The following is a 12,461-nucleotide window of genomic DNA, read 5'->3' as shown; positions in this document are numbered from 1 at the left end:
CCAATTCAAGTCTCCTTCCACCACCACTTATTTCCCACCTCCCCTATTTTAGCTGTCTTTATTTTTTATACTTATTGACTTTATGCTGTTCCACCTATATTTATAAAAGCCTAAGCAGTCATTATGATGGAATGACCAGAATGACCAGAACAACCAGAACGACTGGTTGCTATAATGCTCACTGACCCCCAGAGCTCAATGCAGGAGCTGTCCCCAGCCCACGGGCCCTGATCACTGATGGGGCCTGCTGGTCCCTCCTCCTGAGCCAGCAGGCCCGGGCCCTGGGCCGGGACAGGGGTTGGTGGTAACACGTGGGTGGCTGGGGAAGGAGGAGACAGGGAGGCGGGGAGGTGGGGAGGCGGGGAACCTGATCGGCCCTGATCGCTGGACAGGCCTAGGGACCCCAGCCATGCACAAATTTTGTGCACCAGCCCTCTAATTAAACTATAAATTTCTTGTAAATTTCAGATATTCTGCTCTATCCCCAAACATAGCACTAAACCAGACAAAAAGCAGCATTCAATAAATATTTATAATTATTTTCTAAAATGCTTATGTCATTTATTTCTATTGGAGAATTTATTGTTTTTTCATTATCAAGAGATATTGATATGTGAAATATATCAACATACAAATATAATGCATATCATGTTTTTTATATCTAAATATATTAACTCTTTACTATACTATATATGATCATTTATGTATACATATGAATACACCTACTAAAATATATACCTACTATACTATAAAATATATAGTGCTTTTCCATTTGTCACGTGCCTTTTAACTTTGATATTAGATTTTTGCCAAAAAATTATGTAAGGCTTTCTGAAAATATATCAATCTTTTATGTTCTTACAATGCTTTGAATTTTTTTCCAATCCCGCATTATATACACATGTCCATTTTTTTTCTAATTGCACAATTTAACACTTCCTGTTTACAAAATCATGCTGTTCTAAGTTGTGAGGAGGGTTTTGAATTTGTTAAGAAAATCTCATCTTTGTTTACATTCCACAGTAAGAACACATCTGCTCCATGGTCCTGATGAGCATGAGGACCATGAGTAGCAATAAAGCCACCTTGTTTTTTGCACCGGAGGCAAGACAAATGTCTGCTGTAAAATCACTATGTACTCTAGTACAACAGTGCTTGCCGGCACCCTGGTCTTCTTGTTCTATGCTGCCTTCTCATGACAGTCTATGCAATGGAGAATCAGTCTATCAGTTCTATTGGCGGTCAGTTGGTTTCTTTCCCCACTTTCATTTCATTCAAAGGTGTATCACTGGTTATTAATATCACTGTACATTTGTTGCCCTCCAGTGGAAAAATAACCCCAATGCCCAACCCTTCTAATGAGCAAATTGCATCATCCCTCTGAATGCACTAAGGGAAAATGTCACTTCACCTATAAAACAAAACTGAGCTCTGTCAAGTTTCTGGTTATGAATGTGGCCCTATGTGCCTCTTAATCAGTAGATGTGGCAACCTTTGGTCTGGCTTCTGTTCTCAGAGATACACAGAGTAGAGCACCCCTGTCAGCACCCCAGTTTACCCCAGTTTAGGATAAAGCTGCCCCTGAGTTCCTGCCCTGATGCCAGACAATCCTGGTCCTCCCTGTATCTCCTTGAATCCCCAAAGCTGCCACACTGTGCTGGAGCTCAGAGGAAGTGGGACTGTGTAAGTTCAGTGGGTCTCCAGCAGCCACAATCCCCACTGTTTTTATAGCCCAAAGTTACAGGGACTTCCCTTCCAAGCTCTGGAGCCTGGGCTGGGGGTCCGGTGTGGGGCTGGGACCGCTTGCTCCTCACAGGTGGCCTCCACAGTGAAGATATCCCTCCCGATTAAAAACATGCCACACATGGGTGTGGGACCAGCCCGTTTCATGCCTCCACCCCTCCTCCCAGTCTCAGTGTACTTTCTTCTTTACTTCTCTAGTTGTAGGACTTCCAATAAGCCAGATTTCAGGTGGTTCTGAGATACAGTTGTTCTGTATTTTAGTTTTAATTCTGATGTGGGAGGCAGCAAGTACCAGCGTTTACCTACATCACCATCTTGGTTCTCAGAAGAATACATGTATGTTTCAATTTATATAACATTTTTGAAATGACAAATTTATAGGGATGGAAAATATACTAGTGGTTTTCAGGGTTTAGGGACTGGGGAGCAAGATACTATAAAGGGATAGTACAAGGAAGTTCATTTTCGATGATGAAACATCTTGGTATCTTGATTGTGGTTACATGAATCTATAAATGTGGTAAAATTGCATAGAACTACACACACACACACACACACACACACACACACACACACGTGTTTGTAAAATGCATATCACTACCCCAAGATCTGAATAAGATCTTTACTCCTGGTTTTGATATTGTACTATAGTTTTATAAAATTTTACTATTGGAGGAAGTTGCATGAAGGGTACATGGGACCTCTCCATACTATTTTTGCAGCTTCCTTTGAATTTATATAAAAAAATTTTAAAAACTTAAGAAATATCTGGTAAAAATTTCCTGCTAATAAAAATGATTTTTGGAGCAGCTATCTTCATCTTTGTGAAGGATAAGGGAAGGTTTTCTATACATTCTGAGGCAGAGAATAAGCCAAATGCCATAGCATCTGCAGGATGGAGAGAAAGCACTGGGTTTTTTTCCAGTATTCTGCATACCTTAAAAACAAACATGTTTTTGAGACTGTCAGTGAACCTTCACAATTCAGTTTGCTCTTTACATCATGTGATATAGAATGAATGTTTGTGTCTTCCTCAAATTTATATATTGTAGTTCTAACCCTCAATGTGATGGTATTTGGAGGTGGGGCCTTTGGAAGGTAATCAGATAAAGTCATGAGGGTTGGCCTCCTATGATGGGATTAGTGTCCTTATAAGAAGAGGAAGAGAAACCAGATTATATGTTCCTCCTTACCCCTTGTCTGCCATATGAAGACATAGCAAGAGGGTAACCATTTGCAAGCTAGAGAAAGGGCCCTCATTAGGGAACAAAATTGGTTGGAAACCTAATTTTGGACTTCCTAATCTCTAGAACTGTGAGAAATAAATTCTTGTAGTTGAGACCACTCATTCTATGATATTTTGTTATGGTGACCTGGGGAAACTAATAGTAATCTGGGAAACCCTCCTGTAATCCCTACTATAAATGATTTGTTTCTTTATTCTCCCACGACACTTTGTTCCTTTCTCTGCAATAGAATACACTGATGGTATTTATTTCTTTACATGTCTGGTATCCCACTGGATTGAGAACAAGGAGATTATACCCATCTTCCTCTCCAACATAATATGACATTCCTGGAAAGTGTAGATACGGTCTTAGTCTGCTCAGGGTGCTTTAACAAAATACCATAGACTAGATGGCTCATAAAGAACACAGATTTTATTTCTCATGGTTGTGGAGACTAAGAAGTCCAAGATCAAGGCACTGTGGAATCAGCGGTGAGAGCCCATTTTCTAAAAGGCTATCTTTTTGCTGTAACTTCACATGGTAGAAGGGGCGAAGGATCTCTGTGGGTCCTCTTTTATAAGAACACAATCCCAGTGACCTAATCACTTCTCAAAGGTCCCCATATCCTTAGGGGATAAGGTTTTAACATATAAATTGGTGGGGGGAACACAATAGCTGGTATTAACAAAATTCTGCACGAAAGAGAAAGTCTAGGACAAAAAGCTTTGCCCCTGAGGAAATGGCATAACTGGTCTCATGCCATGTCTTGAGCCTACTGAGCTGCAAGGGAATCTAGGAAATATAATCTGTACCTGAGAGGTATTATGTTCAGCTCAAATTTTGTAGAATCCATTCTAGACAGACATGTAGTAACACAAAACTGTGCATTTGCTACAACATTTAAAAATCATTCAAGTATACTTACTCAACAACAGATTTAATACTACACATTATATGAGGCTATACTTGAATTCAATTCCTAGCTCTACCAATTTACTAAACATGTTGACCTTGAATTTAAACTTCTGTTATTTTTCATCTTTAAATGGTTTGGTTTGTGACCATTACAATGATTAATGAGATAATGTGATAATGAATGCAAGTGCTTATCATAGATTCTGTGCTCAAAGATGGTAGCTGTTATTTGTAGATGGTCGCAGTTTATTGCAATCTTTCTAATAAAATATATTTTTATTTATTTCACAGAGGAAGGGAGAGGGAGAGAGAGAAACATCAATGATGAGAGAAAATCATTGATTGGCTGCCTCTTGCACGCACACCCCTTACTGGGGGTCGAGCCCAAAATCTGGGTATGTGCCCTTGACAGGAATCAAACCTGGGACCCTTCAGTCCACATGCTGATGCTCTATCCATTGAGCCAAACCAGCTAGGACCATTGCAATCTTTTAAAATGTTCACTAGAATTTCTTATTTGTAAGACCATTCTTGTGGCAAATAACCTGTATAGTTAGGCAAAACTTGTGTTTTTGGCTTGCTAGTTTTATAGATATTTGAGGGTTAAATCCCTCAAACCAATACAGACAAAATTCACATGTCCATTACTACCAAATGTGCCAACAATCAGTATATTTCACATACAGTAAAGACAGCCACATCTGAGAAATATTTTCCAGTAACTTTCAAAGCCTAATAGATTTCTAGATTTTTATCTATTTGAACATATAAAAGAGACAGAGAATATATTCTGGGAAATTTTAAAACTCTAAATTAATCATGTTGATGACTTTACAGTCTACATTTTTGTAAATATATGAGATGGATATAAAGGCAGGAAAAATCTGTACACAGTTAGCATACAGCCTATACATCAGGAGACAAAAGACTACTATGACACAGTAATGCACAAGTGATTACTGTACTTTAATTAAAACATGTATTTTTATAGATTTAAATAAGAGCTAATTATTTCAATAAAAATTTGTATTATTCTCCACACATATTAAGGTTAAATTCTGGCATATATGCAACGTATAAGATAAGAGATACGAAATTGATTATGTCTTGCATGCCAAATTCTGATTAATGGTTAATGGTAACCTGTTGGATTGTGTTGGTAAAGACTCTGAAGTCATGTTTGGCATGAGTAAGAAAGAAGACTGGAACTAGTGATGTTGGTTACGAGCATTGCAGGACAAGCACAGGCATCTGATGGGATCCTGTCACCTTAATTTTTTTTTAATCTTCACCCGAGGATATTTTTCCGTTGATTTTTAGAGGGAGTGAAAGAGAGAGGGAAAGACACAGAGAAATACCAATGTGAGAGAAACATCAATTGGTTGTCTCCTGCATGAGCCTGACCAGGGCCCAAGCTGGCGTCTTCCCCCTGGGGGTCAGTGTGCATCATAGCTACTGGTCAAATGGTCAAAACAGTCGAATGGTCGCTTAGGCATATATATATATATGTATACACACACACACACACACACACACACACACACTAGTGGCCTGGTGCATGAAATTTGTACTCATTAAAAGGGAATTAATTAGAGAAAATATTTTAATATTGCTATTTGCCCTTTCTCTATAATAGAAGTGTCAGAGATGAATGAAAATTAGCAAAATGTATATGAAACTAATATATAAATTTATTAATAAATAATCACAACATGATATAACAACAACAAAGACATGATATATAAACAAAAACATGATGTAAAAACAACACTGATACAAACAATGACTGATAAATTGATTAAACTTATTCTAATATCTCCCTGTACACCACATTGAGTGAAAAACACTTTTGGAGTGCTTGATTAGTTTCCCTTGTGACGAAGTATTTACAACTTTAACTTTAACATCATACGCTCTTTGAAATTGAGAGAAAGCAACATATAACTGACCATCTGAGAAAATGGGTTCAGATAGGAATATTCAATAATACCTATTCCTAAATTAAAACTGCTATCAAGTTTGCCATCTCCAAGTTTTACTAACCATTCACTATAAGAATAATCCTCTGATCTCATATTTGTTTTAAGTGACAACTTTCTGAAACATCCCCAAACACTACAGTACTTTAAACTCGTTTGTACTATGTCACAATATTGAGACATTGTTGAAAATCCCCTCCGAGAAGGAGAACTTTCCCACCAAATGCAACATTCAAATTTATAATTTCTCTTAGTAATCTGTCTATGGCATTTATAGAATGACTGGATGCCATGGTGTATTCATCAATAATGAGAAGTTGGGCCTTTTTAATAGTTTTAGCAACTTCACTGTTTATATCGAGTCTAGAAATTGAAGTTTCATTTAATGGAATTGGTATTTTTTTTAATATATTTTATTGATTTTTTACAAAGAGGAAGGGAGAGGGACAGAGAGTCAGAAACATCAATGAGAGAGAAACACCAATCAGCTGCCTCCTGCACACTCCCCACTGGGGATGTGCCCGCAACCAAGGTACATGCTCTCGACCGGAATCGAACCTGGGACCCTTGAGTCCGCAGGCCGACACTCTAGCCACTGAGCCAAACCGGTCAGGGCAGGAATTGGTAATTTATATTGAGAATGAAAGGTTCTCCCAATGAGAAGTAAATTTGCAGCAATTCCTGTAGACGCTGTGGGTAAAACAGTACCACCACAACCTCTAATATAATGTATTAAAACTTTATACAGATATGTTTTTCCACTACCACCTGGACCATCCAAGAAAAAGCATTTGGGGTGTACAGTTTGATCTTCGATGGCTGAAGTTATTCTTTCTCCAACACCAAAGTCCTGTGTCATCCCCTGACTAATCCCTCCTATGGCTGCCTTACCCATAGGAGTAGTATTTTAAAACATATATAATTTTATTGATTTCAGAGAGGAAAGGGGAGGGGAAGAGAGATTGAAACACCAATGATGAGAGAGAATCATTGATAGGCTGCCTCCTGCACACCCCCTACCAAGGACCAAGCCCAAAACCCGGGCATGTGCCCTTGACAGGAATAGAACGTGGGACCCTTCAGTCTACAGGCCGATGCTCTATCCACTGAGACAAACAAGCTAGGGCTTAAATAATTAATTCTGAGCCCTAAATTGTGCTGGTGATATATGTATATCATACTATGTAACCCTACCAACTTACTTCACAATGAAGAAAGTAGTGCACTGATGCTGAAAATAGTGAGTACTGGAAAGCTCAATCTGTTGCTCAAGATTGCAGACTCAGTGTGAAAAAGAGTTGTTGTAATACCAGAACTAGAAGGGGTGAAAAAGGCTTCTCGGGTACTGATTCTGATACTGTTTTTTGATCTGAGTGCTAATTCCATGTCGTATTCAGTTAGTAAAATTTATTAAATGCATTATAAACAATTATTATTTCTATTTTTACTGTATGTCAGCTATATATATTTTAGCAAAAAGTTAATACATGTAAAAGGAAAGCATAAGTGCTAGTGTCATTGTCTACTAATTTTTAAAACACAAGACTTTAGTCTATCCATGAAATAGATTGATGCATATTTTAATTGACAGATGATAAATGCAGAAGCATGTATGCACTGAGTTGAAATCTATATTTGCAATATAAAAATCTAACTTTCTAAATAATTACTAATCTAAACATTTATTGGAGTTTCTTTAATTCCCCCCCCTTTTTTTTTACAAATGAATGGCAGTGATTACTTCATGCCTGAGAGGTACACTGATTTCATTGCCCAAGTCTGTTAGAATGAAATTGCACCCAACCTTTAATTTCCAGTAAGCTTCTCAACTCAGTCAATATTTCCGTTCTGCAAAAGTTTCCAAAAAGGTTGACTCTTGGCTGGCTTAACAATTCTCTTCATTTCACTGTTGTGAAAGTATATTAATTAATAGCTCATCTGTTTTCATCCATTAATTCCAATGTCAGTATGAATACGTTGTTGTTGGACTCTGAGAAGGTGCCAAAATAATTTTTAATATGACACAGAAAAGTTCCCCAAGGGATGGTTTTCTTTATTATCTATGATTCTCACTTAGTTTGGAAAATTTGCAGTGAAGTCTCAACACATCTTCAGGGCACATATAGAGCTGTAAGTCTGCAGCACTTACACTAATGTGCTCCCTTGTGAAATATAACAAATGTGTCATAACGAGTAGGATATTGTTGTGGGTTAGTGATATTGAATATACTTCACACTTTCATAAATGTGCTAAAGGAGTGATCACTTCAGTTATCATGGGCATCAAGACTAACTTCCTTACACCTCCTTGTAAGGCAGAATGAATATTTCATAGTTTGGAACAGGGGTCCTCAAACTTTTTAAACAGGGGGCCAGTTCACTGTCCCTCAGACCGTTGGAGGGCTGGACTATAGTTTTTAAAAAAACTATGAACAAATTCCTATGCACACTGCACATATATTATTTTGAAGTAAAAAAACAAAACGGGAACAAATACAATATTTGTATTTGCATATGGCCCGAGGGCCGTAGTTTGAGGACCCCTGGTTTGGAACAAGGTAAGTATTATTGGAAGTAAAAGCAACTCATTCAATGCCATACTAGTGAAATGAACTAGAGCCATACCATTGAAAAAGTATTTCACCAAAGAAGAATTTTCTCTTATTTAATACTGGGAAAGGCTTTAATAACAGCAGACAAGTTATTTGAATAGTATAGAATATTCTTACCTAGCCATTTCATTATTCCATTGTTGGAAGAACACTAGAGGCTAACATAAAGCAAGAAATGTATCACAACTACTTTCACTGAAGTCAAGTGCCCTATTCTAAATGTGATCACTACCAAGGACAATCATTCATATTTTCATATACCTCTTATTTATTTTGAAGTTTAAGCTGCATTAATCACCAATCCTTCTTGAATTGGAAAACACATTAAAACAGTGAAAAATGCCTCATTGCAGACACACATACACACCAGTTTACATTGAAAAGCAGTGTTAACAAATTTAAACAAAGGGCATCTAGGCAATGAGTTGGAGGAGGAAAAGTAAAGATACATAATCCTATTTTGTAGAAGTTTTAAAGTTACTGAAGTAATTCCAGTAAGTCTATGATCTTCTCCATAGCCTAGGCAGCTAATTAAAATTGCTATACAACCTGATGTCCTGGTAGTGTGAAATTTCACAGGTTGAAAGAGCTAAAATAATGGAGCAGAATTCTTGAATTAAACCAATTGATATCAAGGGATTTATTTTCAGAAGACATGAAACAAGTTAATGGCCTAATCTGAAAAGCACACATAGGCTATTTTGGGAAAACTCTTGAATTTCAGAATTAGGCAAGTTGGAGGAAATCCAGAGGCTCTTTGGGAAAAAACTCCCAACCCTTTTCACTTTTCATGGTGCACTCAGCTTGCTCTGTATATGTAGATATTCTGGAACAGTGTTCTTTAAATTTTTTTCATGCATCAGAATCCCCTGGAAAGCTTCTTAAAACACAGAAGGTTGGGCACAACCCCCTGACTTTCTGATACAGATTCTGGGCAAAGCCTGAGAATTTACATTTCTAATGAACTAGAGGCACAGTGCATGAAAATTTATGCACTGGAGTGGGGGTCCCTCAGCCTGGCCTGCCCCCTCTCACAGTCCAGGAGCCCTCAATGGCAGGAGGTGAAGCAGCGATCAGGGGAAGGCGATGCCCCATCACACCTCTGCTGCTGCCACTGCCTTGGCCATCCCTGGTTACTTGAGCCTCAAGCAGCCCTGGGCGCCTGGGCAGCCGCCATCCGAGGCTTGCCTGAACCTCAGGCCAGCTCTGGGTGGCTGGGAAGCTGACAGCCAAGGCTTGCCTGTTCCTCAGGCTGGCCCTGGGAGGCTGGGGGGCTGAGGGGACTGGGCGCCACCATCTTGTGGCTGTGGGGGCCACCATCTTTGAGGGCATAGCATTCAATTAGCATATTCCCTCCTTATTGGCTGTGGGTGCTGCCATCTTTGAGGGTGGGCAGTCAATTAGCATATTCCCTCCTTATTGGCTGTGGGCTCCGCCATCTTTGTAATGGTGTGAGGGTCAATTAGCATATTCCCTCTTTATTAGATAGGATGATAGCCATTCTGGTAGGTGTGAGGTGGTATGCCATTATGGTTTTAATTTGCATTTATCTGATGATTACAGATACTGAGCATTTTTTCAATGTCTATTGGCCATTTCTATGTCCTCTTTGCAGAAGTGTCTGTTCAGGTCCTTTGCTCATTTTGAATTGGATTTTTTGTCTTCCTGGTATTGAGTTTATAAGTTCCTTAATTTTGGAAATTAACCCCTTATCAAATGTATCACTGGAAAAATATATTTTCCCATACAGTGAGTTCCCTTTTCCAGGCATTCCATTTCTGGGAACATATCCTAAGAATCCCAAAACACCAATTCAAAAGAATATATGCACCCCTATGTTCATAGCAGCCTTCTTTATAATAGCTAAGATCTGGAAACAGCCCAAGTGTCCATCAGTAGACGAGTGGATAAAAAATCTGTAGTTCATCTACACAATGGAATACTACGCAGCTGTAAAAAAGGGAGGAAATCTTGAGAAAGTTCCCGGGATCTGCAAGGTGGGGAAGTGGTGGCGGGATGCGATCCCGCGTGGGGCCAGGCCGTGGCAGCTGAAGCCTCGGCGGCCGGCAGCGCGGCGGGCCCGCGGGAGGCACCCCCCTGGGAAAAAACAAAAAAACAAAAAAAGGAAGGAAATCTTACCTTTTGCAATAGCATGGATGGACCTGGAGATTATTATGCTAAGTGAAATATGCCAGTCAGAGAAAGACAAGTACCATCTGATTTCACTCATATGTGTAATCTAATAAAATAAACTGAGGAACAAAATAGAAACAGAGGCCTGGATACATGGAACAAACTGACAGCTGTCAGAAGGGAGGAGAAAGTGGGGGACTAGATGAAAGAAGGTGACTGGATTAGCCAAAGAACATATATGTATAACCCATAGACACAGACAACATTGTGGTGATGGCCAGAGGGAGGGGGTCAGGGGCTGGGTGGAGATGGGCAAAGGCTGGGAAAATTGGGACATCTGTAATAGTGTTAACAATAAAAATGAAGTTAAATAAAATAAATGTGTCAAAAAATGTATAGGAAGCACACGGGGATCTTATGTAAGTGCAAAGTCTTCCTCAGTAAATGGTGATGCCAATTTCTGTGCTCTGTGGAACACACTTTGAGAAACAAGGATCTATAGTACTTTAGTATGAATTCATTTATGATACCCTTCTTTCCTTAATGGAGAAAGCATGAAAAGACTGACGGGGAAAGGATTGTAAGGAAGAAAGATGTGATTGCTGAAGTTGGGTTTAAGCTCAAAAAAAGGTGTCATGCTAAAGACAAACTAAGCCAACTACATAGTTTCTCCTTAGTCTGATAGTTCCCCCCCCCCCCCAGGTAGTTTGAAAGATAAACTCTTCAATGTTTTATATTGCACTTATCTGACTTTGAACATTAAATGGTCAAGTCCAGTAGATTTTAAATAAATGTTCTTGAGGATCCTATATTCTCTTGATAGCGTTCTTTATTTTTTAGAATTTCAAAAAGAAATTTAATGGGAACTACATAATTAGTCCTTCTTTTTACAAAAAGCTTAGTTACCTGTTTTTGTCCTTACTTTCAAACTTTCCAACCATCAACTCTCTAGAGGCAATATTTGGCCTTGAAAGCATTTAATGATTACAGATGAACCCGTGTCTAACAGCAGAGGGTAATTAGGCATTTGAGACTATACTTTCTTTTTTTATAAAAAGAGTCTAATACAATTTATATATGGTAAATAAAAAAGAAAATAAAAACTTTTATTCTAATCCCTAAACTATTGTGTATTATGGTCTCTATGTTGACATATGTTCCAGATCTATAGTGGAGAATTTCCTGTGCTTGCAAGAGGTCTTTGTATATTTTGGATAACAGTCTTTTATCAGATGTCTCTCTGCAAGTATTTTCTCACTGTCTGTGGCTTGTCTTCTCATTCTCTTGACATTGTATTACTCAAAGCAGAAGTTATTTTAATGAAGTCCAGCTTATCAATTATTTCTTTCATGGATCATGCCTTTAGCGTTGTATCTAAAAAGTCACTGCCTTACCCAAGGTCATCTAAGTTTTCTCTTGTGTCATCTCCTAGGAGTTTTATAGTTTTGTATTGTATTTTTAGGCCTGTGATCCATAAGGGACCATTTTTGACAGTTATAAAATAAGGCTCATAACTCACTTTAAACAAGGAGATTGCTATACGATAGGGTTATTTTAACAAGATCTATTTAACAGGATCCTTTGCCAGGTACTTGGACTTTGTATAAAATGAGAAATGCACTTCATAACATAATGGGGAAGGTTGGTTTGTGTATTCACAATTACAAAAAGTATAATTGTTGTCTGAAGAAAGTTCTATGGGAGTCTAGACAGAGTAATCAATTTACAATGGGTAAGAAAATAGGAAAATTGTAAGAAAGGGTGAACTTCTTGAAAATAGTAGACCATGGCTTATTTACTTCTATGTCTCCAATGTGTTGCCTAATGCCTGTGAGTCAGAGGTAAATAAA

The sequence above is a fragment of the Myotis lucifugus genome, unplaced genomic scaffold (assembly GCF_000147115.1).
Source record: "Myotis lucifugus unplaced genomic scaffold, Myoluc2.0 scaffold_20, whole genome shotgun sequence".
Taxonomy (NCBI): domain Eukaryota; kingdom Metazoa; phylum Chordata; class Mammalia; order Chiroptera; family Vespertilionidae; genus Myotis; species Myotis lucifugus.
The sequence above is the reverse complement of the archived record's forward strand: the minus strand, read 5'-3'. Positions refer to the sequence as shown.